Consider the following 27,952-nt stretch of genomic DNA (forward strand, 5'->3'; position numbering starts at 1 on the left):
ATTCACAGAAAAATTGGATATAAATATTTAGAATAAATGTATAATAATTGCCAAATGTACTCCCTAAAGTATATTTGAAGCAGTGATCAAAAAAATGTAATATGTTTGTGAGTCACTTGTCTCTGTCACCTATCCTTGATCTAGAACAAAATATCAAATGCCTAATGAAAGCAACAGTGGCAGGCATATCATTAATTGTCAAACTCATACGGTGCTACAATTAACTGTGAATAATATTATTCATATATATCCATTTTAAATGATCAAGGAAATATTCAGTGTCATTTCCCTGCACAACCATTTATAACAGAATAGAACTCGGGAAGAGAAAATCTACTGCTTGGATAAGATGCTGTAAATTACACATTTAGTTACTGTATGCTTTATTTCAGGTGAGTAAAATTAAATGTCAAGGTTCAGCTTCCTGAAAGGTTTTAATTATAGCTGGTCAAATAATTCAGGGAAATTTATCTTGCTAATTCATTTTAGCCTTTTTTTGCCAAGTGTTTTGTGCAAACCAACACTTCTTTAATGGTTAGTCAACCTTTCATATTATTAATATGTAATTGTAACACTCTGTTTTTTTATTGATAATGTGTGTTCTGCTAAAAGAGTGAAACTATCTTCACTCAGTCACCAGACCAGTATTTACTACTTGGAGACAGAGCAAGTTAGTCCTCACATACAACTATACATACATATTAAAATAATTATGTGTATTTTATTTAAGAGTAATTAATATATTGTTGAAGGCTTTCATGGCCGGAATCATGGCCGGTTGTTGTAGTTTTTTTCGGGCTATATGGCCATGTTCTAGAGGCATTCTCTCCTGACATTTTGCCTGCATCTATGGCAAGCATCTTCAGAGGTAGTGAGGTCTGTTGGAACTAGGAAAATTGGGTTTATATATCTGTGGAATGACCAGGATGGGACAAAGAACTCTTGTCTGTTGGAGCTAGGTGTGAATGTTTCAACTGACCACCTTGATTAGCATTTGATGGCCTGGCAGTTTTTTGGTGTGGCTTGTTTGTGCCTGGGGGAATCTTTTGTTGAGAGGTGATTGGCTGTCCCTGATTGTTTCCTCTCTGTTGTTTTGCTGTTGTAATTTTAGAGGTTTTTTTTTAATGCTGGTAGCCAGATTTTGTTCATTTTCATGGTTTCCTCCTTTCTGCTGAAATTTTCCACATGCTTATGGATTTCAGTGGCTTCTCTGTGTAGTCTGACATGGTGGTTGTTCGAGTGGTCCAGCATTTCTGTGTTCTCAAATAATATGCTGTGTCCAGGTTGGTTCGCCAAAGGCTTTCATGGCTGGAATCAACCTGGACACAGTGAGGACAGCAACTTGATAAGAGATAGCTAAATGTGTGATGTGTGGAAGAGAACTATTATATGATTCAAGACATGGCTTGTGCATGTGCCTCTGCTATGCTGTATTTGCTGATGTGATGACAAAGTAAACAGGAGGATATGCAAACCATGTATCAATTTTACACAGGACAAATTCCCAAATACATCTTTTTTCCTGCAGAAAAACTCCCCAGTTTCTGTGTAGGAATGCATATCTCTACATTGAAATACTTTTTTCCATGCAAAAAAATGATAATTTTTTGGAAAAATAGCAACATTTGAATTTTTTGCAGAAAGAAATCCTAAACTGTGAAGATTCTCCAGGTTTCTTCTCACCAGTTTTTATCAACACTATAAAACATGTTTTGTTTTGGAGTTTTTTAACCATTTTCCTCAATATTTTTCAATATTATTTCAGGTCTATCACTATTGAAGATGTGCAAAGCAGAAACAGCTGAAATCAGATTAGTAATTTGTTTAGGAGATTAAGATAGCACCCACTAAGTTTTGTAAAGATTTGGAGGGGTCCCATTTAGTTCCATAATCCGAATATCCGAAGCTTCATAATTGTTTCATTAAAATTTGATCCATTAGCGGTAATGGGGAAATTTCAAGGCATGTTTCTCTATCATTTTTATGGCTATCTGTCATGACCTCTTTTCCTGGTGTGGGGAACCAAGAAAGTAGGTCATGTCTTGGCTGTTAGTCTACCTGAAGCAAGTGAAGGGAGAACTGGCCTGGGCTGACTGTATGCAGGCATGGTGATGAGGAGGGCCAGGGTGAGGAATATGAGAAGGTGTGAGGGGGAAAACTTTCAGATGAAACTTTGCAATGGCACTGTATGCTTTGAGAAATAAAAAGAAATTTAGCTTCCAAGCTTGTCTATGAGCTGATTTCATCTCTAGAAGACTGCAGGTCAGGACACTATCAGAATGAAACTTGGCACACTTGTAGGCAACATTTATGACTTTAAGCCAAGTTTCAGAACATTTTGATAATCCACTAATTTTTAATTTTGTAAAGAAAAGATTTACAAATATAACATTTTTTAAAAAAACTGCAAGAGATATTGCCTTGAATTTCTGTACAGTGAGACAACATGGAGGGCTCCCACTCTGTTAGTAATTCAGAGATTTGTATTAATGAATCATATAAATCTCCAAATTATGAAATGGACCTCCAAAGCTTTGCACAGCTCTAATCAGTATTACTTGGTTTCAATAAAAAATTATTTAATGAGAATACCAAGTCCCCTTGGGGACAGAAAAAGCTGTGTATAAATGATGATGATGGTGATGATGATGATGATGATGCCATTGAAAATAATAAACAAATTAATTTCTTCCAGCAAAGAAGATCTACAAAAAAATCAGTGAATGCCTGTTTCCAAACTACTATTTTCCAGTGCAATGATTAAAGCACCCACATTAACTTGGTACATGTTCTACCGGAAGTCTGCAAGAAAAGGAAACAGTACTCCTTTCTTTAGGTCTGCATGGGAGGTTTCTTTTTTTCTTTGTGCAATGTAGAGAATGCTTGCCTTCAAAACTTGTAAACTGCCTAATCAACAAATGTCATCCTGCTATCTTGTTGCCTTACCATTCATCTACCAAGGGATTAATTTTCCTGACATAAAGTTTAGCTCTAGTGGGTAAATATTGGAGTTTTGATCTACTGAAAAAAGAAACAGACAAACTGAGGCTGCAGTGAACAAAGAAATCGATGAATAGTGCTTTAGGAAGACTTCCATAATGAAACAGCTGTTTACTATGGCCTATCACACGAGGAAGACTTATTCTGTCCCCAGAACATAAAACTCAGCTCAATGAACCAAATTGTATCCATTTGGAATAGGGATTAGTTTGTAATTCCTCACAGAATTTCCTTTTCCTTCCTTCCTTTCTTTCTTTTCATTCTTTCTTTTTTAAAAAAATCATTAATGAAAAATGATTTGGAGGATATGATGAGCCAATACATATTGGATCCCTAACCAGGATAAAAATATATCTCTTAAGCTGAATGGCATTATCCAAAAGGATTGATGCTGGCAGGATGTGTACTTATAGGGGGATGACAACAACTAGAACAAAATGAAATTCTCCCTGGACCAGTTGTGGTTAAATCCACTTCCATAAACATTCTGCTCTAGGAAGATATTTTTGTGCTGTCTAAAGCTGAGCACACACAGCTTCCGATTAAATCCTGAAGCAATATAAATCACACCATCTTAACTCAGCAGCATAAATCAGGCCGACCAGACTTTCAAAATCTGCTCTCAAGGCTTTCAGGTTCCCTGCCTCCTTCCCCTTAACCTGTATCTGTTGTGTAGGTTATCATTGCTGTTGCCATATTGTCATCAATGCTGCTCTTGAATATACAGTTTGCAGACACAGGGATAACACTAGGGTCCCAATGTAAATATAGCGGAGAGTGATGTCTAGCTGCAGATGCTGAGTGATTTAAATCTAAAGACAAACACAACTTTTTTTGCCATTCTACAGAACAAGCAGCTTGCTATCATCAATACCTCCTACTTTAGAATAAATGCAGATATTTTCAACTTTCTATATGTAGAAGTCAAAGTATGTATGTATGCATGCTTGTTTGTCTGTTGGGTTGTACCACATAGGTTCCTACATGAGTTGATGGATCTTGACCAAACTTGAAAGAAAATTAAATAAAATTACTCAGGCCCTTCAGGAGAGAAACTATGCTGTGTACTCAGGCTCTTCAGGAGAGAAACTATACTGTTGATTGATTTTACTCAATTTTACTTGTTTTACGATGAGACAACATAAGCAGGGCAGCAGTACTGCCAAGTTTCAGAATGTTTCAGTCATCCACTGATTATTTTTTTTAGAAACATTTTCCATTTAAGCACATGTGATTAACCACTCTGAGTCCCTTTAGGTATATAAATAAAGTTTTTCTATATTATTAACCTAAATCTTTTTCATATCAATGAGACTTATAAACAATAAGCACAATGGTAAAGTGAAATGCTGGTATGGCCAGAGGAAGCAAGCAGGGAGGATCTTGCCGTTCTGACTTTCTGGCAAAAAGAATATAGTCACTGACTGGCATTTGCACTGGCAGACTGGCTGGCTTGTGGCTAGAGAGGTTGGCTGGAGAGGACGGAGTAAAGAGTCACCAGACACGTCTATGCTATAAGCTGACACCTTACCCATGGCCAAAGGGTACATATACACAGCCCAGCTGTCCCATTGTAGGAAGCTGGCTAGAGACTGGGTGGAGGTTGACTGGAGGCTGACTGGAGAAGCTGAAGCAGAGTCACCAGACACAAACATTTTATAAACTGGCACCTTACCCATGGCCAAAGAGTACAAGTACAAGTACACTGCCTGGTTGGCCCATCAGGAGACTAGTGGAGGAGGCTGGCTGGAGGCTGGCAGTGGCTAGAGGTTGGCTGGACAGGCTGGAGCAAAGAGTCACCAAACACAACCATGCTATAAGCTGACACCTCACCCATGGTCAAGTACAGTGATTTGTAGTTTGGTAAATTACCAGCATTTGATGGCAAAGAAGTCTAAAGATCTTGAAAAACGGCAGTTGTTGTGATGTCATATCATTGAGTCATGGCACTTAAAGTTTTGTCACACTGCATTAATCCTAGTACAGAATACACCCAAGGTGATTTCTCTATGGGTACAAACTTCACCTTAAGATCTCTCATCAGGCATGTAGCGGGGGGGGGGGGGCTTGAGGGGCTTCAGCCCCCCCCCCCCCCCGAAATTCTCATGGTGGTTCGCGAAAAGGCCTTACTGGTGCTTTATTTAAACTGTTATGTTTATTCATATCATGATCTGATCACCATACTCAATATATCCCATATGCATGGGGGTATTGGGGTAATGATCAAAAGGTTTGCTAGGGTAGACCCTCTTTCTCTCAGACTTTTTAGAACAACAACAGCAATACACATAACTCATTGCTGGATCAGTTTATCACACTATTTTGGAAAAAGCTCTATTTCACTGCATGTGATTTTCTAGACACAAAAAAGCCATAGAATACTTCACAAACAGTCTCCATGATCATTGTAGAATACATTTACCCAAAATGCATTATCTTATGTCCTATTTTCTCATTACATTCAGAATTCATATCTCATCTTGACTCACCTTGGCAACCCTGACATTAATCTAGATCCAAATCAGAACCATTTCACTTCCAGCTCTCCCATATTTACAGGCTGCATTTGAAATAAACACACACAATAAAATGCCGACGGCTCTAAAATAGCCATGGGGAAAGAACAGGGAAGGTTTTCCATATTTGGTTCCCCAATAAGAACACTACACAAATATGATTGCAATGTAAATCCCATTAGTTTTCAGTGCCTAAAGATGGATTCAGGCTGTGTACCTCTGAACCCCACTATGCTTAATAACTAACCCGATCCCTATTCTAAAATACCAATATTTTGCCTGCAGCAATTTAGTGTTTATAACTCTGCAGCTAAAGTAGCAAGTAGCATTTTACGTTGTGGGGTCAAGTTCTCTGAGTGGTTCAGAATAGGTTGAAAGGTGTCAGCAATATAATTCACCAAGGATTATATTTTAATCCCTTGCTTTCCACAAATTCAATGCTGAGGGCATCTGGCAACCAGAAAAATGATTAAATTCTTTGCTATCAACTGTTTGCATGAATTGAAATGTATATAGTTCTTGAAAAAACAGTATTGTTATGTAGATCCAAACTTAAAAACGAAAACACAGTGTCATATTCTTTTTTTGAAAAAAATCTCTTTTGTTTAAGTAAGGACCTCATCATATGTGCCACTGGAATTGCCATGGATCATATGCATATTTATTAGAGCTGGGCGGTTTCGTTTCGTTAATTCGTAATTCGTTAAAAATTCGTTATTTTTTTTATAACGAAGCGATAACGAACCATTCTGGAGCAACTTAAAAACGAAACGAATTTTTAAATTCATTTCGTAAATGCTTCGGATTCGTTATGTATTTGTTTTGTTATCGGTTTGAGGTCGTTTCGTTATTATTTCCGCATGTCTGGGGCAAGTTTTATAGTTGTTTTTTGTTTAATTAGTGAAAAAAAATATAATATCACACCAACAGTCAACAACAGAGGGAGAGGGAAGCTCCAGAAGTTCCCCCTGTCCCATTTGGAGGTTTTTTAGCGTATTGCGCGGTCTCGTCCACCATTAACGAATCGATTCGTTATTGTTTCGTATTTGTTTCGTTAATGTTTCGTAATTTTTTTTACATTTACGAAATTTCATAAATATCGAACTTTTTAAAAGAAAAATTTCGGAATTCTTTTAAATATCGAAACGCAAAACCCCCCAAAAAAGAATCGATTTAAGAAACAAATTTTTCCGTTGTTATCCAGGCCTAATATTTATGGTGAATCTGGAAGTGCCCAGCTGGGGGAACCCATCACCCCACGCTCTGCATAATTCAATTTACCCTAGACCCAATCCTACGAGCGGGGGAGGGGAAGCATCCTCCACCTGGCTTCCCCCTGTTGATCCCCATACAACACGAGAAGTCTCCTGTGTTTCTACCATGGTGGCATATGCCAGTTCCTCTTCGGTTATACATCGGATCCCCCCCCCTTCCAAAAAAAGTAGCTCAGTTGAGGCAGCAGCCCTGGTTCTTTAACCCCAGTCAAGATTTCTAATTTGTGGGTACTAATCATGTATTTGTGATTAGGAAGCTTATAATTACTTACTGTAATAGATGGGCATTCAGTTCATGAGGGACACATGTCCCCATAGGGCAGCCTTTGCATCATATTGATGTCCTCCCCAAATATTTATAAAAGGTAGCATAGGGCAAAACTGACGCTTTACTTGCTTATTTATATCCCTCCCTTTCCCTCAGAATAAACACATAGCAGTTTAGAAAAAATTAAAATAATGTACAGATTAAAAAATGTACTGGTTAAAAGATATTGTAAAACGTAGAAAGCTATCTACAGAATTAAAATAATTTAAAATATACAGAAAGTCCTTAAGTTATGAACAAGATAGATTCTTTAGGTTAGTTCTTAAGTACTTGTGTAAGTCAGTTACATTTTAACTGTAACTGCAGCCATATATATGTGTGTGTTTGTTTGAGTGTGCGTGTGTGTGTAAGCTTTGGATAGCATAGGGAAGGGTTTACACCCCTGTGATATTTGTTTTGCTGTCTGTGCCCCTGTTCAGAAGATTTCACCTCACTTTCCATCACTGTAATAATTGGATTTTGAAAAATTTGTCTTGTTGTGGAAACAAGGATTGGGAATAAAGCTTCAGCTAAGACATCTTTCCCCATGCTAACTCTTTCAGGAGTAAATTTCTTTTCCTAGAGGTAGATATTTCTCATTTCCTGTTTTCTCACCCCCATTCTAAACGATGAGTCATTTCTAACTTGTAACTCAGAGACTGCCTATATTCATCAAAAAGACAAAATATAAAAGACTACAGTGAACTATTAAAAATCATTGCTTTAGAAACAGTTCCCCAAAATGTATCATAATAAAAAAAAGGACAATGGAATGACAACAAAGACGGAGCCTTTAAGAAAATCCTGTCTTCTGTTCTCACCAGATAATGCATGCAAAGATGATGGAACGTATAGAAGGACCTTCTGTGAAGATACATTACATTAGATCACCTAAAATAAATGTGTACAGTGGGATTATTAGTCATAATTTGGGCTGAATTATGCCCAAAGCACACCAGTACCCAGCGTAGCTTTCTTATATGCCAGTCCTGGTCACTGTCTAGAAACTCTTTGGATCAAATGAAGTTTCAGAGCACCTTTCAAAGGCAGTGCCATGGAAAGCTCTTTGCAGTAATCCAAGTAGAATGTACATGAAAATTAATCACACGTGTGCTACTCTAGGCAAATCAGGTAACTCCAAGAACTGCAAATGCACTCCTGCCTAGTGGGCTTTTCAACTTTGTCTTGTCTCTATTAAGTTTCTAGTAAACCAGGCTAGTAAAATTTCTAGTAAAATTGGTATGATAAGATAAAATTGGTATGATAAAGTTTCTAGTAAAATTGGTATGATAAGAAACAAAGATGGCAGGGACCTAACAGAAGCTGAAGAGATCAAGAGAAGGTGGCGAGACTATACAGAAGATCTGTATAGGAAGGATAATAATATTGAGGATAGTTTTGACGGTGTGGTGAATGAATTAGAACCAGACATCCTGAGGAGTGAGGTGGAATGGGCCTTAAGAAGCATTGCTAACAACAAGGCAGCAGGAGACGACGGGATTCCAGCTGAACTGTTTAAAATCTTAAAAGATGATGCTGTCAAGGTGATGCATGCCATATGCCAGCAAATATGGAAAACACAAGAATGGCCATCAGACTGGAAAAAATCAACTTATATCCCCATACCAAAAAAGGGAAATGCAAAAGACTGCTCCAACTTCCGTACAGTGGCCCTTATTTCTCATGCCAGTAAGGTAATGCTCAAGATCCTGCAAGGAAGGCTCCAGCAATACATGGAGCGAGAGTTGCCAGATGTTCAGGCTGGGTTTAGAAAAGGTAGAGGAACGAGAGACCAAATTGCCAATATCCGCTGGATAATGGAGAAAAGCAGGGAGTTTCAGAAAAACATCTACTTCTGCTTCATTGACTATTCTAAAGCCTTTGACTGTGTGGATCATAATAAATTGTGGCAAGTTCTTGGTGGGATGGGCATCCCAAGCCACCTTGTCTCTCTCCTGAGGAATCTGTACAAGGACCAAGTAGCAACAGTCAGAACTGACCACGGAACAACAGACTGGTTCAAGATTGGGAAAGGCATACAGCAAGGCTGCATACTCTCACCCAACCTTTTTAACTTGTATGCAGAACACATCATGCAATGTGTGGGGCTGGATGAATGCAAAGCTGGGGTGAAAATTGCTGGAAGAAACATTAACTACCTCAGATATGCAGATGACACCACTCTGATGGCCGAAAGCGAGGAGGAGCTGAGGAGCCTTCTAATCAAGGTGAAAGAAGAAAGCGCAAAAGCCGGGTTGCAGCTAAACGTCAAAAAAACCAAGATTATGGCAACAAGAATGATTGACAACTGGAAAATAGAGGGAGAAACCGTGGAGGCCGTGACAGACTTTGTATTTCTAGGTGCAAAGATTACTGCAGATGCAGACTGTGGCCAGGAAATCAGAAGACGCTTACTTCTTGGGAGGAGAGCAATGTCCAATCTCGATAAAATAGTAAAGAGTAGAGACATCAGACTGGCAACAAAGATCCGCCTAGTCAAAGTCATGGTATTCCCTGTAGTCACCTACGGATGTGAGAGCTGGACCTTAGGGAAGGCTGAGCGAAGGAAGATCGATGCTTTTGAGCTGTGGTGATGGAGGAAAGTTCTGAGAGTGCCTTGGACTGCGAGAAGATCCAACCAGTCCATCCTCCAGGAAATAAAGCCCGACTGCTCACTGGAGGGAAAGATACTAGAGACAAAGTTGAAGTACTTTGGCCACATCATGAGGAGACAGGAAAGCCTAGAGAAGACAATTATGCTGGGGAAAGTGGAAGGTAAAAGGAAGAGGGGCCGACCAAGGGCAAGATGGATGGATGGCATCCTTGAAGTGACTGGACTGACCTTGAGGGAGCTGGGGGTGGTAACGGCCGACAGGGAGCTCTGGCGTGGGCTGGTCCATGAGGTCACGAAGAGTCGGAGACGACTGAATGAATGAACAACAACAAAACCAGGCTATTCAATCTGACAGTATTGTCTGATAAAAGATAATATAAATAAATATTTCTGGGCTTTTGATAATTTTAAAAGTGCTTTTAGAAAAGTGGTCTCAGTATCTTTTGTTATTGAAGTGTCTTCTAAATGCTTCTAAAATGTCATTTGAAGATTTTTTTCAAAATCTGGAGCTAATTTCTAATGTGTTCTTTCAAATTTCATTGAATTTTTTCAGCATAAAAATAATCATGATAACATTAAAATGTAATGCAACCACATATACATGTTTATGTGATAGAATCATAAAATCAGATATCGGATTTACAAAGGTAATCTGTGCATGCCATCTTCATTAACGGAATCAGTTTTAAAATGAATATAATTTCTCTCTCTCTCTCTCTCTCTCTCTATATATATATATATATATATATCCCTTGCTCTTGGGTATTTTTGGAACATTATGGTTTTTGAAGATCCGGGGAAAGGGTTTTTTAAAGCAGACATGCTAACCCTGCTGCAGCCTACCAAAAGCTCAGACATCCTATAAAGAGAGTATAGACTAAAAGTCTTGTCGGAATTTTCACTGGGCTTTAAGGCAGAAAAGAGGACAAATGCTCTAATTATGTAGCAACTGCCAGTGGGACTATCTATATGTTATATTAAATATTAAATTCAAAATTAATTAATCACATATTTTCCAACTGTATAACAGCAGGTAAATGCTGTGCCATATGTTTCAACTACCTTCTTGTATTCTGCTTTACACTCCCCTTATTTTTTTAGGAGAAGGTTACAAAATAAGAGTAAAATCAAGTCAATGCATCAACTGATCTGGTTACTCAGGCAATATCAGATATATGATAGAGTCACTGTGGTATTAACTCTTGCAGAAAATATTTCTATTTGACTTTGTGTGACTCCCCCCTGTGACTATGCTCAATCCACTCTCTTTAAATTGCATTTCATTTTTCAATGAACAATGTCTGTCAGGGTCTAAAATGTGTGCTACTCATTCCTGTGGGAAAAATGATACATAGAATAAAGTGAAATAAAGGAACTCATATAGCCAAACACAAAAACATGAGATCAAAAAAGCCAATTTACTTTTTCTTCTTTTTCATTACTTGGACCAATGCCACCTAACAAAGTGCTGTCTCCCTTTTGGGACCATTTGTGATGCTAACAGGTCCTTCTGATGGATTTACCAGTAGAAGCACAACCACTGTGACTATTTGGAATTATGGATGTGGTAGCTTTCCACCGTTAAAGAACACATACCAGTCCTTTCTCTTTTTTTTCAGCTCCTTTCTTCCTCACCTTGAGAAACACAGAAGGTAATCATATCCCCCTTTCCTCCTCCCCTACATCGTTCTCTAGGTTACCAGAAAATCCCATGCCCTTTCCCTACTGTAAAATGAACAAACACTCTATTCCATATTCTTCTATACAGATTTAAAAATTAGACTCTCACCCACTCCATGCTTCAATTTCTGATTCAGAATTTATAAAATATATTTAGAGCATAAGAGAAACCCATCTGGCTTGAAATATATTCCATTCTATACCTGTGCAAAGTGATAACTCTGTGGTTAGCTCTATTGTGCAAGTGTAATTACAACTGGTTTCAGGGAAGAGCAAAGCAAAAGAACCTCCTTTCTAACCTCCAGTGGGGATGACTGAAGCTTCTACTTTGCAAACTATAAGCATAATCATGCAAACATTGCCATACCAGATCCTCAGTTCCTTTGTGATATTCTAATTATGTTTTTCCACCCAGAACTTAATTTGAATTTAGGGCCTCAGCATGGACAAGTCTCACTTTGATATGCATTGTCTTCTTTTGTCCAAGTTTAGAACTTGGACAGGGGAAGAAAATGATATGGCAGTCATCATCGACTTTTCTACTTTAATTAGTGTTTATAAATTCAGCTGAAAGCCGATAACTGATTACAGGACAAAGCAGCAGCTTCCTCTATCTAGCATGAATGAAAGCTATTGTTCATTTCCTCCCATTTCACCTATGTTAATGAAACTGGTAATAGTTTTGGACCCCATGCCATTTTGTCATGTAGTTACAGCTTGTCCTTTCACAAAAGAAAATTAGAAAACTGCTGAGTATTATAGATATTAACGGTTGCTAGAAGAGTATAATAAAAGGCACCCTTTTTAAAGCATTGCCAAGCTTTCATGTCATTATTCATGAATGAGTAATGCATTCAAAAGGAGAAGAGTGCTGATCTCCAAGGATGTGGAGCAGCAAGAAGGAAGGGAGGAGAAAGAGAAAGAGCTTCATGTAAAACACAAACTCTGGGCTGATGCATATTGAATGGTTTTAGAATGAAGTGAAAATGAAGCCTATTTACATGAAATGAAGGTACCTTGCCAATCAGGGGATAAGATGCCTGACATCCACAAAATTGTGGAGGTAACTAGACAGTGACTGAAAATAAAATACTGAATCCTAGAGCATTTCCACAGAAATCAAAAAAGATTTCTATATAAATTGAAGCAAAATAATAATAATTACAAGATGGGGTTTGGACTGAAATAGGAATGTGTTTTATGTGACCCCTCAAATACAGTTGTTTTGTAGCTCCCAAGAAGACTAATAGAGAGGGATGTTGGGTACTACAAACCAAGAAATATCAAGGGAGCCACAAAGTATCCACACTTGATCTTGTATGCAAAGGTATCTTGCAGCACCTCAGGTGCTGGGAGAATACTCAATATTACAACTTTTCATAGATTAAGGATATGTCATTACAAGTCAGAAAGTTGGTACTGATCTGGAGTATGGGACTCTGAAACAGTATTACCAGAAGCTACACCGCATACACCCAGGCTGGCTTAGGTGAATGCTACACTCCATGCCCACAAGCCTCTCAATTGACTGTATGGCAGCTGCATGGCCAAGCAGAACTGGAACTGGTTCAGTGCTGCTCACCCACAACCCTTACCCTTGCCCACCTCAGTATGCTATTTCTGCTGCCTGCTGGGCAAGAAATTGGAGTTAGGATACTCAATGCATGGAGTAATAATATTCAGAGCAATGAGGCAACATGGGAGAGGGAAGCGGAGGAGGAAGAATGGCTCTCCCCTCTCCCCCCCTCACTTTTCCAATCAGCTTGGCACTCTGGATGTCAGCAGTCCAGGCACCTAGCAATGCACAGTGCCATATACATGTCCCAGAGACAGCTGATCAAACGGGCAAGGTAGATGCCATTCCTTGTCTTTGCTGCCTGAGCCCAGGAAAGCAGGAGGGTGTAACCAACCACTGCCACTTTCCAAATAGGAAGTAGTACATTATAGTCACATATGCCTGAAGTTACAATTTACACTGAAGTTTTGGGAAAGCTCCAGAATATCACAAGATTTCTATTAATGTGGTTCAAGGCAACATTAAGCAGCCTTGGCTCATCTATATATATAAATTTGTTAGGGGCATCCAACGAGGAAACAAAACTCAAAAACCCCCCAACGAAACTTAACCAAAATTCCCATGCCCATAACACAACCCACAAGGTACAAACATATCTACTCAAAATGAAAAACAACACAACAACACACTCACAAAACGGCAAAACAACAAAACTAAAAAAAACCCCAACGAAACTTAACCAAAATCCCCGTGCCCATAACACAACCCACAAGGTACAAACATATCTACTCAAAATGAAAAACAACACAACAACACACTCACAAAACGGCAAAACAACAAAACTCAAAAATCCCCCAACGAAACTTAACCAAAATCCCCGTGCCCATAACACAACCCACAAGGTACAAACATACCTACTCAAAATGAAAAACAACACAACAACACACTCACAAAACGGCAAAACAACAAAACTCAAAAATCCCCCAACGAAACTTAACTAAAATCCCCGTGCCCATAACACAACCCACAAGGTACAAACATATCTACTCAAAATGAAAAACAACACAACAACACACTCGCAAAACAACAAAACTCAAAAATCCCCCAACGAAACTTAACTAAAATCCCCGTGCCCATAACACAACCCACAAGGTACAAACATATCTACTCAAAATGAAAAACAACATAGCAACACACTCACAAAACGGCAAAACAACAAAACTCAAAAAAAACCAACGAAACTTAACCAAAATTCCCATACCCATAACACAACCCACAAGGTACAAACATATCTACTCAAAATGAAAAACAACACAACAACACACAAAACGGCAAAACAACTGAGCATGCGCATTGGCGCCCAGCCGCAAGTTCCCTGGCGTGCGCACATGGCCTTCTGGCCAACGTTCCGTCTGCGGAAACCATGCCCACTCCAAGCCCCGCCACGCCGCTTCCCGCACACACACACCCCCTGCCGCACACACACATGCAACCCCACGCTCCATCACTCCCCCCGCCGCCGCATACACACACGCAACCCCACTCCCCCCGCCGCCGCACACACACACGCAACCCCACTCCCCCCGCCGCCGCACACACACACGCAACCCCAGGCTCCATCACTCCCCCCGCCGCCGCACACACGCACGCAATCCCACGCTCCATCACTTCCCTGCCCCAATCTTACCTCCTTTTACTTCAGGCCACCTCCAAACCCCACCCCGCCCCTTCCCGCCCTGTCAAAATCTAGGAAAGACAGGAAGGAAGGAAAGAAGGAAGAAAGAGAAAGGGAGGTAAAGAAAAAGGGGGAAGGAAGGAAAGTTAGAGGAAGAAGAAAAGGAAGGAAAAGGAAAGATGGAAGGAAAGAAAAGAGAGACAGCAGAAGAGAAAGAAAAAGGGGGAAGGAAGGAAAGAGAGAAAGAAGAGGAGAAGGAAAGATGGGAAGGAAGGAAGGAAGGAAGGAAGGAAGGAAGGAAGGAAGGAAGGAAGGAGGGAGGGAGGGAGGGAGGGAAAGAAGGAGAGAAAGAGGGAAGATTGGCCACAGCAACACGTGGCGGGTAAAGGTTGTTATTTCTATTATTATTATTATGCTATTGTTCCTATGAGACCCTTTTAGGGGGAATGGGAGAGGTGTCAGGTCCCGGAGGCAATGCATTGCATTATTGTTATTGTTATGATGGTGGTGAAATAAAAGGAAATAAAAAGTGAAAGAAGGAAGCAAACAGGGAGGGAAGAAAGGCAAAGGAAGGAAGGGGGAGGGAATGAAGGAAAGAGAGAAGGATGAAACCAAGTAGTGAAAGAAGGAAAGAAAGAAAGAGGTAGAGAAGGAAGAAAGGAGAGAAAGGGGGAGGAAAAGGGGGAAGGAATAGGTAGGGACCTCTCTTTCATAATAGTCCAGATATCTACCTCAACTTTGATAAGTTTTACTATAGGCCACAGCAACGCGTGGCAGGGCACAGCTAGTGTTACACTAAATCAGCACTTGCAACATGCAACTGCTACAGCGCTCATTCTCCCCTCCCACTTCAGCCCAGGGTACATGTAATTGACCAGGGTGACTCTACACCAGGCATGGGCAAACTTCGGTTCGGTATTTTTGACTCACAATTTCTAACTTCAACTGTCATGGCTCAATTGCTATGAAATCCTGGAATTTGTAGCTTAGTGAAGCATCAACACACTTTGGCAGAGTTGGCTATAGACCTTGTAGAATGAAATATCCCATTATTCCATAGCATTGAGACATGGCAGTTGGTGTGTTAAGCTGCATGAATTCTGTAGTGTAGATGCAGCCCAAGTTTGCTTCCTCAGACGCACAGAATGAAATTTAATCTTGAAAGGTGATAGACAACAGAACTTGCTCTCCAGCCACTGACTCTGGAATAAGCTTTAACTTCTCCAGTTATCTTGTTTTCTTTGTGTTTCTTCTTCGAAAATGGGAATTAGAAGTCCTGATGCTTTTGTGAAAGAAATAAAGGGGGAAGGAGGCATTTGAGAAGGGATGGGAGGTTCTGAGTAGGGTTTGGAGGGAAGGGGTGATATTTTTTTTATTTGCATCCACATGAGAAGGCCTTGTGTTGTAGTAGAGTCTGTTGGCAACACTGCAACTGGTAGTAAGGGTGCTAGAAGAGGGAAAAGGAGTGCTCAGGAATTAGATGAAGAGCAACAGAGGAAGAGGATCCAGGAGATACTTATGTCACCCACAGATGAAGATTCCTTCGAAGGGTTTTCTGAGAGTGAAATGAGTGAGGAGGAGGAAGGAGATACAGTCGATAGGGGAACTAAGAGGGTTACAGGAATCAGATGAGGAGTGATAGAGAAAGAAGATTCGGGATATACTTACTGCTCCCACAGAAGAGGGGGATTTCATGGGTTTCTCTGGGAATGATGGGTCTGGGAATGATGGGGATGAGGATGAATCACTGGATTCGACTAAGGTGCAAGAGGTTCAGGATGTGTGTACTCAACCACGTCTAGTGACATGTTCGCAGGGTTTTCTGGTGGTGGGGATTGGCGATCGGGAGATACTGGGGATTCTTGGAGAGAACTAAGTCTTGACAAGAGGTGGAAGAGTTGGAGGGGTGGGCGTTGGCGTTCAGGTGAAGAAGCTAAGCCATCTGTAAATAATGATGATGGGGTGGAGGGCAGCTCATCATTGGATGATGAGTTGTAAGATAAAAGTAGGCACAGAAATGGAAGAACTTTGCAGTAGGCAAAGTGTTGGTTTCATGCCTTGGGTCTTGTCACTGCCACTTTCGTATTGGGCTTGGGTCCTGGATCTACAGGTTGCTGTTTACCTTCGTGTTACAACTCAGCTTGGATTCTCGTGAGTGCGGAATTACCCTTTACTTGACTTCAGACTGCTTTTGACGACGACGCTGCCTCCTGGACTTTGGAACCTCGCAACTTTGGACTCGGCTTCCTTCGACTTCGTACTTCATTTGACCATGGTTCTTTCTTCATGGCTCTTTGTTCAATTATCCTTCATTTGCTGTGTGATTTTGCGGGATTTTGGAAGTACTTCAGTTTAATCCGGATCTTTTTCCTGGATAATTCAGATTATTGCTTTACTTTGCTTTTAAGATAGAAACTGCTGCTACTTTTGAGTCTTGACCAGAAACACTGAAGCAAGTGTCTCTGAGTCCCTTTTGTTTTGTATTAATAAACGGTTCTTTTGGACATACTCCTGAGTCTGGCTCTTTAAGGCGTCTGGGTTCCAACACCTTGGCTGCAATTTTTACCTGTTTTTTGTCTGGAAAACATGGAGATAATTTCTTGAAATTGTTTTAAAATTAAATTTGGGAGGAGTCTTCAGCTTTGGGAAATGGTTAGGAGGATTCGGGGTCTCTCAAAGTAAAGTTCAGGGTCACACAAAGACCAGAAGTCACACTCTTGATCTAGAGAAAGGCAGGAGTAATTATTGAAAGTGTCACATTGCAATATCTAACAGTAACCATTGTCTCATTATTCTTTGTCCTAAAATTTGTCCTATGCTTTTATATGCAGCAGAAGTATGGGGTTTAAGTTCCATCTTAGTAATAGAACAAGCACAATCCCAGCACTTGAGAAGCATACTGGGTGTAGATAAAAGGACCTCTGCTGCTGCAGTGAGAGCAGAACTGGAAATCTACACAATCAATGCACAGTCTAAACTTAGAGCGTACAATTACTGGTGTAAAATCAATGTAATGGAGCCTGATAGACTCCCAAAATTGTGCCTACTAGAACAGATAAAATCCCAACTACCGACCTCCTGGATTACACAACTGACAAATTATATAAGAAGTTGTGGGCTTCCTGTCGCCTGCGCCTCAAATGACCAAGTAAGAAAGGCTGCTATACAAAGAATTTTGGATATAGAAGCACAAAAGGATATAGCCACCCTCAGTAAGACTGCTAACCTAAAATAGCTGAGTCAATATAAACGTACCTTTCAAACTGCTAACTACCTAAAAATGCAAATAACAAAACATCTCAGGGAAGTATTCACTCAAGCCAGATTTGATCAGCTCGAGACAATGGTTAGATATGGGAGATTTAACAGTATCCCTTATAATGAACGGAGTTGTATCTGCAGGGCACCTGAAATTGAGGATATAGCACACATATTGTTTGATTGCAAATTGTACCAAAAGGTGAGAGACTTCCACTTGGTCCATATATCAAATGGACAATGTATTGGGATTCTCACATCAGAACAACATATTTTATGTGTGTCCAAGACCCAAAAATAACATATAAAACAGCTCTGTACTTAAGCAAAACAATACGTCTGAGAACCACATATGTAGGGCTGATTGGGGTAAATTGTAGGGGTGATAATGAAATATGATGTATATACTCAGCTTGATCGGTTTATCAGTTTAATTGTGTCTTATCATATGTATTTACTGTATTATTATAAGTGTCTTATTTTAACTTTCTATGTGGAGTGTGATCAGGTCTTGTCAGGCCTTGTTGTTCTGTTTCTTATTGTGATATGGCCTAAGGGCTAATCAATAAAATTACTACTACCTAGTAAGAGTCTTACTCCATGAGTTAATCCATGGTATCATAAAAAAATTATATTTATGTCTGCAGATGCTTAATTCTCAATATTGAGATTAGGATTGTGGTTTAAAATCATCCAGTTAGCTCTGATTCACTTAAATAGGGATTTTGCAGACTGTTACTATGTTTGATTCTTCATAGCTCTCACTGAGTTCAATAGGGTTTACCCCCAGGTAAGTGATACACCTGTTAAATATTCTAAATAGACTTCACCTTCATTGGATTATGTCCTAAAGTTTTGTGGCACCATTATTACACTTAAGTATTGAGTGGGCCACCTTTTCCCTGATGTTTCCAATACAACCACATCATTCCCAGCTTTGGTAGGAAATATTCAAGTTATAAGAGGAAACAGGAACCAACATTATGCAAGAATCTTGATAGAAGTATGCTTTCTAGGGCTGGGCGGTTTCGTTTCGTTAATTCGTAATTCGTTAAAAATTCGTTATTTTTTTGTTAACAAAGCGATAACGAACCATTCTGGAGCAGCTTAAAAACGAAACGAATTTTTCAATTCGTTTCGTAAATGCTTCGTATTTCGTTATGTATTCGTTTTGTTATTGGTTTGAGGTCATTTCGTTATTATTTCCGCATGTCTGGGGCAAGTTTTATAGTTGTTTTTTGTTTAATTAGTGAAAAAAAATTATAATATCACACCAACAGTCAACAACAGAGGGAGAGGGAAGCTTCAGAAGTTCCCCCTGTCCCATTTGGAGGTTTTTTAGCGTATTGCGCGGTCGTGTCCGCCATTAACGAATCGATTCGTTATTGTTTCGTTATTGTTTTGTAATTTTTTAACCATTTACAAAATTTCGTAAATATCGAACTTTTTTTTAAAAAAAAATCGGAATTCTTTTAAATATCGAAACGCAAAAACCCCCCAAAAATGAATCGATTTTAGAAACAAATTTTTCCATTGTTACCTAGGCCTAATGCTTTCACTAAAATGCCGGAAACACATTATTGCTGGGTTTTAAAAGTTTTTAAAGGTTTGATTTTATTCAACAGCTTTTGGACATTTCAAAGAATGTCATCATTTATGTAATTTTTTGGTTACAAAGTCTTTCACATCTCTGCAATAATAACTACCCACTTTGTCCCCTACTTAAAAACTGTATATTCACAGTTCAGCTTTCACATACCTACATCTACCAGAATTTGTTTCCTTCTTCTCAGACTTTATATGGAAAAACATTGTAAACTTAGAAGAACTCTGGATTACCTATCTGCCACCATGATGCTCCCTATGATATATTTTTATAGGAATGTGGCAAACAGAAAAACACCCTAGAGCACTTTATTCAAAGAGTACTTTCAATATTGTATCCCAAGGGATAGATTTTCAAAATGTACTGAGAGTTATGATGAGCATAAATAACAGGCTTCCATTAGGAAAGTAGAGTGGGTGGATTATATATTATGTTTTCAAAAATGCAAGATATCAAAAGAAAGTTTTAGGCAGAAAAATCGCTATAAAATAACATGTATAGTATGCTCCACATATTGGATCACTAAACACAACTTGAATTTTCAATATTCTGGTTCTTTTGAAATGAAAAGAAACATTTTGTCTTTCAGACATTATAGCTATGGGTGCATCAGGTTTGTCTGTCTTATTGCATTTTTTCCATGTAAGGCAGAGGAAGAAAGTGCCAAAACCAGTGCTGAGTACTCTCTGCCTAAGAAAACCCTATGAAATGCAGGAGGTTTCCACTAATTGAGAGGTGATTGGAAGGCACACATGTGCATAAGGGATGAGCTATGCTTCTACTCTGCCCCATCAGGCAAATAGCATCAAGGAATATTTCTGATAATATTAGAATATCTGAAAGCAGCACCTTTGCTACTTCTTATTTCATGATATCTGCCATTTTAAGAAACAGAGACCTGCTTGAATTAATTTATTGTTATTTGGAGTTATTGCACACAGTACCAAATAATATTGCTTATCCAAATGCAGCAGACCCACTAATTCAATGGACTCCATGTAAGCATGTAAGATCTCATTGATGCAATGGTCTTCTCTGGGTAGGACTAATACTTGAATTTAGGTCACAGGACAGAAGTGTGGAGATATGTTGATCAGAAGGACAATTGTCATTATTTCCAATCTAGTCCTTCCCTGGCTTAGTTGTCTTTGAATTTAACTGACTCTCCAATTCAAGTGTTGAATTTTCCCAGAAAGAATGATCATGTGCATGTTACAATTTACCACTAAACTATACCTTATGGGGAGTATGTGGAGCCTTTCACATTATTTCTGTGATTCCTTTCTGCCTTGCATTGAACATAAAATATTATCTATACCTATTTAAAAGTAAGTAAGGGTTTATAGGAGTGCAATCTAAAATGTTATGGTACAGATTTGCAATTATCGATGTACACTGGAATTTCTTCCATGTGAAAGTGTATTTATGCATTATTTGTTTTTATGATGTACATTTTCTTATTTAAAAATGTAACAAAAATGGGGAGGGAGATTTTTTGGGGGTGGAACAGATTAATAGTATTTCAAGGAAAATTTGCTTTGAGATAAGAGCATTTTGAGTTCAGAGTTTGGCCATGGAACAAATTACTCCTTTAAGTCAAGGTATCACTTTACTGTTTCTCTGGGGGTAGACTATTCCATGTCTGCTCACAATATGCCTCACTGATTTTAGTGGCATTTATTTCCATTAGTCATAAACTCAACATTTATCAATTTACATGAAGGATGGTAACTCAAGTGGTCAAAAATCTGGAAAGCGTGCCCTATGAGGAGCAGCCTACAGAGCTGGCCATGTTTGGCCTGCAGAAGAAAAGGTTGAGAGGGGACATAATTTGAAAGAATGTCATAAGGAAGAGGGAACAGGCTTGTTTTCAGCTGCTCTGAAGACTAGGGCTCAGAGCAATGGGTTCAAATTACAAGAAGAAGATTCCACCTCAACATTAACAAGAACTTCCTGATCATAAGAGCTATTCAACAGTGGAACTTTCTGTCTTGGAGTGTGGTGAAAGCTCCCTCTTTGGAGGCTCTTAAACAGAGACTCAATGGCCATCTGCTGGGGGTGCTTTGATTGTAGTATTCTTATTTATTATTTATTTATTTATTTACCTTAATATACCGCTGTTCTCAGCCCGAAGGCAACTCACAGTGGTTCACAACAAATACGAACAGCAAAAATTCAGTGCTACAGTATAGAAACAGTTAACAACCTAACACATTACACAATTAATAAACAGTTACTACAATACCCATTCACTGTCGTCTCATCATCATGTTCCAGATTCGTCATCCATTGTTCCATTCCAGTGTTCATTAACCAATCATTGCACTAATTATTGGAATGCCTGCTCAAACAGCCAGGTCTTCACTTTTTTGCGGAATACCATTAGAGATGGTGCTAGTCTAATGTCCGTAGGAAGGGCGTTCCACAGACGAGGAGCCACCACCGAGAAGGCCCTATCTCTCGTCCCCGCCAGCCAAGCTTGAGAAGCAGGCGGGATCGAGAGCAGGGTCTCCCTGGAAGATCTCAAAGTCCTGGTGGGTTCATAGGCAGAGATGCGGTCGGATAGGTAGCTTGGGCCAGAACAGTTTAGGGCTTTAAAGGCCAACGCCAGCACTTTGAATTCAGCCCGGTAGCAGATCGGTGGCCAGTGGAGTTGGCGCAACAGGGGGGTTGTATGCTCCCTGCGCTCCGCTCCTGTTAAAATCATGGCTGCCGAGCGTTGGACTAGTTGGAGCTTCCGAGCTGTCTTCAAAGGCAACCCCACGTAGAGAGCGTTGCAGTAGTCTAAACGGGATGTAACCAGAGCATGGACTACCGTGGCCAAGTCAGACTTCCCAAGGTACGGGCGCAGCTGGCGCACAAGCTTTATTCTTGTTCATTTCTTCTTTCCATGCTGTCAAGCTCCAGTATTCTCCCCCTCCTCAATGTACTTCCTTACTAGGTTGTTATTTTGAAGGTCTCCACTTGAAACTAAGGTCTCTTATTTCCAACATCTTTGCTTTGGGAGTCATCAGAAGAATAAATCACTACAGTGGATCTGGCAGATGACATTGAACAATTTGTTATCTGGTAGTGTCCAAGATTATTTGATACTAGGCAAAGAAGCTAGGGATGTCATCATGCTGTAGACAGCTCCAAATACAGTAAATAACTGTTTCCTTTCTTCCAATCTTCGAATAAGGCATCTCATGCTAGAGAAAACTGGATGACAGCTGTAATCAATGGCAGGGAACGTGGCATGCAATATTCCTTTGGGCAGCAATAAATGGCATGCTACCTTAATCGTAAAGAAGTTTCAAACTCCTATAACAAGGGATACATAAAAATGAGATGTGAAACTGCGGAGATTTAAGGCCTTCCTAAAGGTTTTATTTGTCACCTAACTTCTGTCACATACTCTGGAAGAGATAATGATAACATGTATATTTAGAATATAGCATGTGAATTATTTTCATGATTCAAGAAATCCCAGGCAGAAATTCTAGCAGATGCTATTTACTCTGCTGTATACTAAACTATAGATGTGCTGTTACACCAAGAAGCATTACATTATTATTAATATCTGTAAGCACCACACATTTAAGACCAAAATGAAATTAGGGTGGTTATGTATTGCAGATGACTGGAAGGCTGTCATTTGGATGATGTATAGTGCGGTACTAAGAGCTGCTGTTCCAATGAAGTATTATACCGAATGCCATCACTCCAGTGATATATTTCATTGTAGTATAAGAACCAATGTGAAAATAGATCGTCAAAACAATTCCTAGGGGCAATATATCCCCTCAGCAAGGGCAATCCACTTAATGTTGGCTGATAGCTTACACAATGTGTTTGCGTGTAAATAAGAGGAATATATTTCTATATACCTGGCATAAACATTTTTGTGTGCTGTTTCTTATTGTTATTGCATGTGCTGATTGTGCAATGAATTGGAATGAATTACAGTGCAATGAAGATTTTATCCATAGCTAATTATAAGTCACTTTTTGGTTTCTTTCCATATTTATGAGAAAGGGGGGTATGTTATGAATACAGTATCTGTTGCACCCTTGTAACACCTAAAGATGGTCAAGTAGTTTTTAATGCACTCCTGATACAAGGAAAGTTACTCTAGTGATGGCCTCCATAGTCAGAGACCAAGGACCTCTTCACACACCGTTCTGTTTCACTGGCAGGTGTGCAGGGTGCCTCATGGTGTCCCATGTGCCTCCCTCCTTCCCCATCATATGGTGGGGACAGGAGAAGGTGTGTTGGCACCCTGTTCCCATCACATGGGCAAAAGAGTGGCAATGCACATTGCTCCATTGCCCTTTTCCCCATCATATCAGGAAAAGGAGAGGAAAATGCGGGTAGTTCCAATATTTGCCCCCTACTTCAGGAGGAATGTAGGCAGGGCAAGCCAGCATCATCTGATGACACTTGGCAGGCCCCATCCAAAAGAAGAAAAAGCACACAAAAATCCTGTGTAGAGGCCCCAGGAATGTTTTCATTTGCATTGTTGCCATGTGACCCACTAGATGTTGATGATTTGTGTTTCAGGTTCTGATCCCATCAGTCCTAAGAAGTATAGTCAATGGTGAGGAATCCACGAGGAATATTGTGAAAAGACATAAAATAGTCTACCATTAAAAACCCACTGTCATGTGCTTAACTCCGCCTGCCTTTAAATCAACAAGTTTGGATCCAGATCTAAATGAGCTGGGGAATTAGAAGTGGACTTACCTGATTTTCCTTCCAAGCCTCTGAAAATGTGATACACAGGGGATCAGAAGAGCTTGCTAAGTGCCATTTGATTAGTCATTTAATGATCATTGAAGGATGTACCATGGATGAATTTTCCAATCTTAAATTCAGTCTCTGTAAAATAAGGAGAATATGCAAGAATAAAATTCTTTTCCACATATTCTTTCATTTTTATTCCACAAATATAATCAGTGCACAGATCAGCTTGACTTTCGAGTATATATCTGCTGTGAAGCTCTCATTTCAGTTATAGTCTCCATACTTCAGCTCCAAATCAGAATTATTTTAGATGGCTTGTGTCATTTTGAGAGTTGAATAAAATGGTGTTTGACTCAAATTGTTAACTGTGCATTTCTAAAAAGCAATGAGATGCCAGAACCTCATATTTTGATGAAAAATGCATTAACAACTTTAATTATATTTTTAATCCAACAGTCCATTTAATGAAAAGGTTGTCCCATATGAGCAGTATTCTGCATATTTTTACACTTAGGAAAAAATGCATATGATAAAAGTGTCTCTGAAATGAGCCAATATGCAGACATTTGTTTTTTAAAGCTTTGCATAGCTTATCATATATATGGCAAGCAGCCATATATTATAGCTCATGATGAGCTTAGTATAATGCATAGCTGGTATCCTGTTCAGCCGTTACAAATTCATAAGATGGAAAATGAACTTTATCACATGAGGCAAAAGCTCTGGCACTGCAGCTGAACCATCACATTTGGTGATGGTCCCTATCCCATTATGCTGCCAGTTTGCCTCCTCATCCCATGGTTCTCCTCTCCCTAGCCACTGAAGGGTAAAACCCTTAAATAGCTTCTAATCTCACTAAATTCTCATTATTTACCTTGTTGAGATATATCCTTTCCATTTTGTTGCTGAGTGCCAACACTAAGGTGATGCCAAAGGTGGGATCCCCCCCCCCCGCCCATTCTCAAGTTGGCTGTTTCCTTTGATTTTATATATTTTACATTGTCTTTTTTGTTTTTAATGTTTACATTTTGCAGAAAATAAAATTAAAATAAAGGTAGGTGGAGTTACGATGAACCATGGGATGAATCAATACAATTTGGCTAATGAAAAGAGATGTGATATCAATGTGATCAACCCAGTATATATTCATTATCTATGGTAATGCAACTGTAGATGAATAGTCAATTGGTGTGATGAAGTATGTAGAATCTTGTAACTGTTAAGGATTTATGTTTATGAATGTTTATGTTTATGACCAAATGGGAGTCAAAATGCTGCTTTTCCATGCAATGCCCTGACCAAAGTGTTTCCAGGCTGCTTCATATTGGAGTGCTGGGGAGAGATGCCTGCAGCACTTTTGTGATCATGGGACACCATGAGAAAAGCAGCTGTGGCAGGACCCCTAAGATGTCTTTCCTGCAGCTTATTCTTAATGCACACTATGATTGTGGGCAGACAGCATTTCCCTGCACCTTGATCTCCAACACATTAGAATTGCTTTAGTCAGGATACTTCCTGCGAAGCTGAAATTGTAGTTTTTTTCAGTGCTAATATCATCAGACCATGACGACCAAGTTCCATTGTTAAAATAAAGACACTGGATCTCATGTTTTTACATCCTGTGTTATACTTCAAAAACACAATGGTTCCAAAGTGTTTGGTAAAGATAGTGTCCAGCTGGATACTAGAATTCTGTGACAACTATATTTAAATATCTGAAAGTATTTCATGAAGTACACTTGTTTTCTGCTCCATGAGAGACTAGAGTAAAAAGAAACAATCAAGAGTAAAAAACAACAACACAATTTTGACTGTAAGAGCTGTTTTAGAGTAGAACTGCCTGCCTTGAAAAGTGCTGGACTTTCCTTTATAGGAGGCTTTTAAACAGATGGATAGTCATCTCTCAGGAATACTTTAGTTGCATATTCCAGAAGTGTATTGAACTCAAAAAACTCCCATCTTCAAATTGTATTGTTTATTTTACCATGTTAGTCCAGAATTAGTATACAGTTTCATATGTCATCCCCTGTGTGAAAGCCAGCATGTTATAGTGGTTTGAGTTCTGGATAAATCTCAGGAAATTAGAGTTTGAATCCCCACTTCATCATGAAAACCCATTGGATGATATTAGTCAAGACACTCTCACTCAGCCTCAGAGGAAGGCAAAGGCAAAGCCCCTCTGAACAAATATTGCAAAGAAAACCTTATGATATGTCCACCTTAAGAAATTAATTAAAGGAAGCAATGTCAGATCAGGCACATAACAATAATTTTCCTTATAGCTATATAGCAAGAAAACATACCACAACTGTACTGAATGCATTTGCCCAGTGCAGATGGCTCTGAATTCAGCATGGTTTTTAAAATGAAGATTCTTTGAAATTTGAAATTGCTTGATAGTTTGAACTTTTAAAAAATTGAGTACTGAAAACAACACTGATGATTTCATATATCTCTATGAATAATTTTTTCCCTTATCCTTCTTTTTTGCTTCTAAAATTCAAAGATCTTTCTTCTACCTGAAACTTTAGGATATATCTGTATCTCTACTTTTATCATTAGCTATAGATATGGATGTATGCTGAATTAAATTGAAAGAAAAGAAAGAAAAGGAATCACCCATAAGGGAGTGATGCAGGGTAAACCAGGTCTCTTGAAAAGACTATGGACCTCATCACACAAGGAAATTTTAGCATCCTGGGACACTTAATAATAATAATAATAATAATAATAATAATAATTATTATTATTATTATTATTTATATCCCACACCATCTCCCCAAGGAGACTTGGAACGGCTCTAGTTGAGGGATGCATGGGCACACTGTCCATCACATGATGTCCCTCAACTTCCAGCATAGGCCTTGCCCCCAACTGGCATGGAAGTGTCCTAGGATGCTTCCTGGTTAACATGGAAAAGGTGCTGTGTTCTGTCCCAGTTGGGCGACATTTCCCCCTTGTGATGGGGGAAGTGTTACTATGCTGGAGCAGGATGCGGGGCAACAGAGTCACATGGTGCACCTGCCTTTTCACCACTCTTGCTGGCAAAATGGCATGGGGTGATAAGGCTGTATGTTCCATTTTTCCCTTATGCATATATCTGTTAGAATTTTTTCTCTACTATTACCCTGCTGTTATTACCCTTACCAGGAGAAAAACAGGCAAACTACAGGTATCAGGACTTCTTGCCAGAAAAAAAAAAACTAATTGCAATCTAGTGTTTGTGTATTTACTTTGAGAAACAATCAGAGGAAATAATTAAACACCACCAACCATCCTTGCACTGCTGTCTCCATCCAACACATGCAGCCATGTGGCTGTTTTTAATTAAACAAATTACTGGAAAAACTAATGACAAGTCTCCAGCATCACAGCTGGAGCATCATATCGGACATATAAATAAAACTAAATATTCATTATGTGTGTGTGTGTGTGTGTGAAGACTGATAGACAGGGTTCAAGCCAAAGCTCTCACACAACTCCCTTGTTGATTTTGTAAGCCAGATGGAGAAATACTGTGACTTTTAGTAAATTTTGAAACTCATTTTCTTAATACAAAATTTATCCATTTCACTTCCAAATCTGGAGAGGAAATGTCAAAATTTCTATATCTCAACATTTTGTTTAAAAGTGATCTCAATGTATATACAATATTGCAATTTAAATAAACCAAAATACATTGTTAAAAATTGTGATTTTATACATTCTATTAAATGCATGCTTATTACATTAAGATCAGCCAAAAGAAGCTAAAGGAAGAATAAGGAAAATGATGAATTAT

The 27,952-nt window shown here is 39.1% G+C and overlaps 1 protein-coding gene across 8 annotated transcripts in view; it reads right to left on the minus strand.

The window, feature by feature from the left end:
• The window catches only part of MGAT4C (MGAT4 family member C), a 491,168-nt gene that overhangs the window by 92,794 nt on the left and 370,422 nt on the right, over positions 1-27,952 (minus strand). For 7 of the 8 annotated variants that reach the window (XM_067469123.1, XM_067469121.1, XM_060777364.2 and 4 more), the window contains one exon: positions 24,172-24,306. The exons of the other annotated variant lie outside the window; for it this stretch is intronic. The gene's annotated coding sequence lies outside the window, so the exon portion shown is untranslated. The remainder of the gene's footprint in view (positions 1-24,171; positions 24,307-27,952) is intronic. 8 annotated transcript variants of the gene reach the window in all.

Source organism: Anolis sagrei, chromosome 5, assembly GCF_037176765.1.
Source record: "Anolis sagrei isolate rAnoSag1 chromosome 5, rAnoSag1.mat, whole genome shotgun sequence".
NCBI classification, from domain to species: Eukaryota; Metazoa; Chordata; class Lepidosauria; order Squamata; family Dactyloidae; genus Anolis; species Anolis sagrei.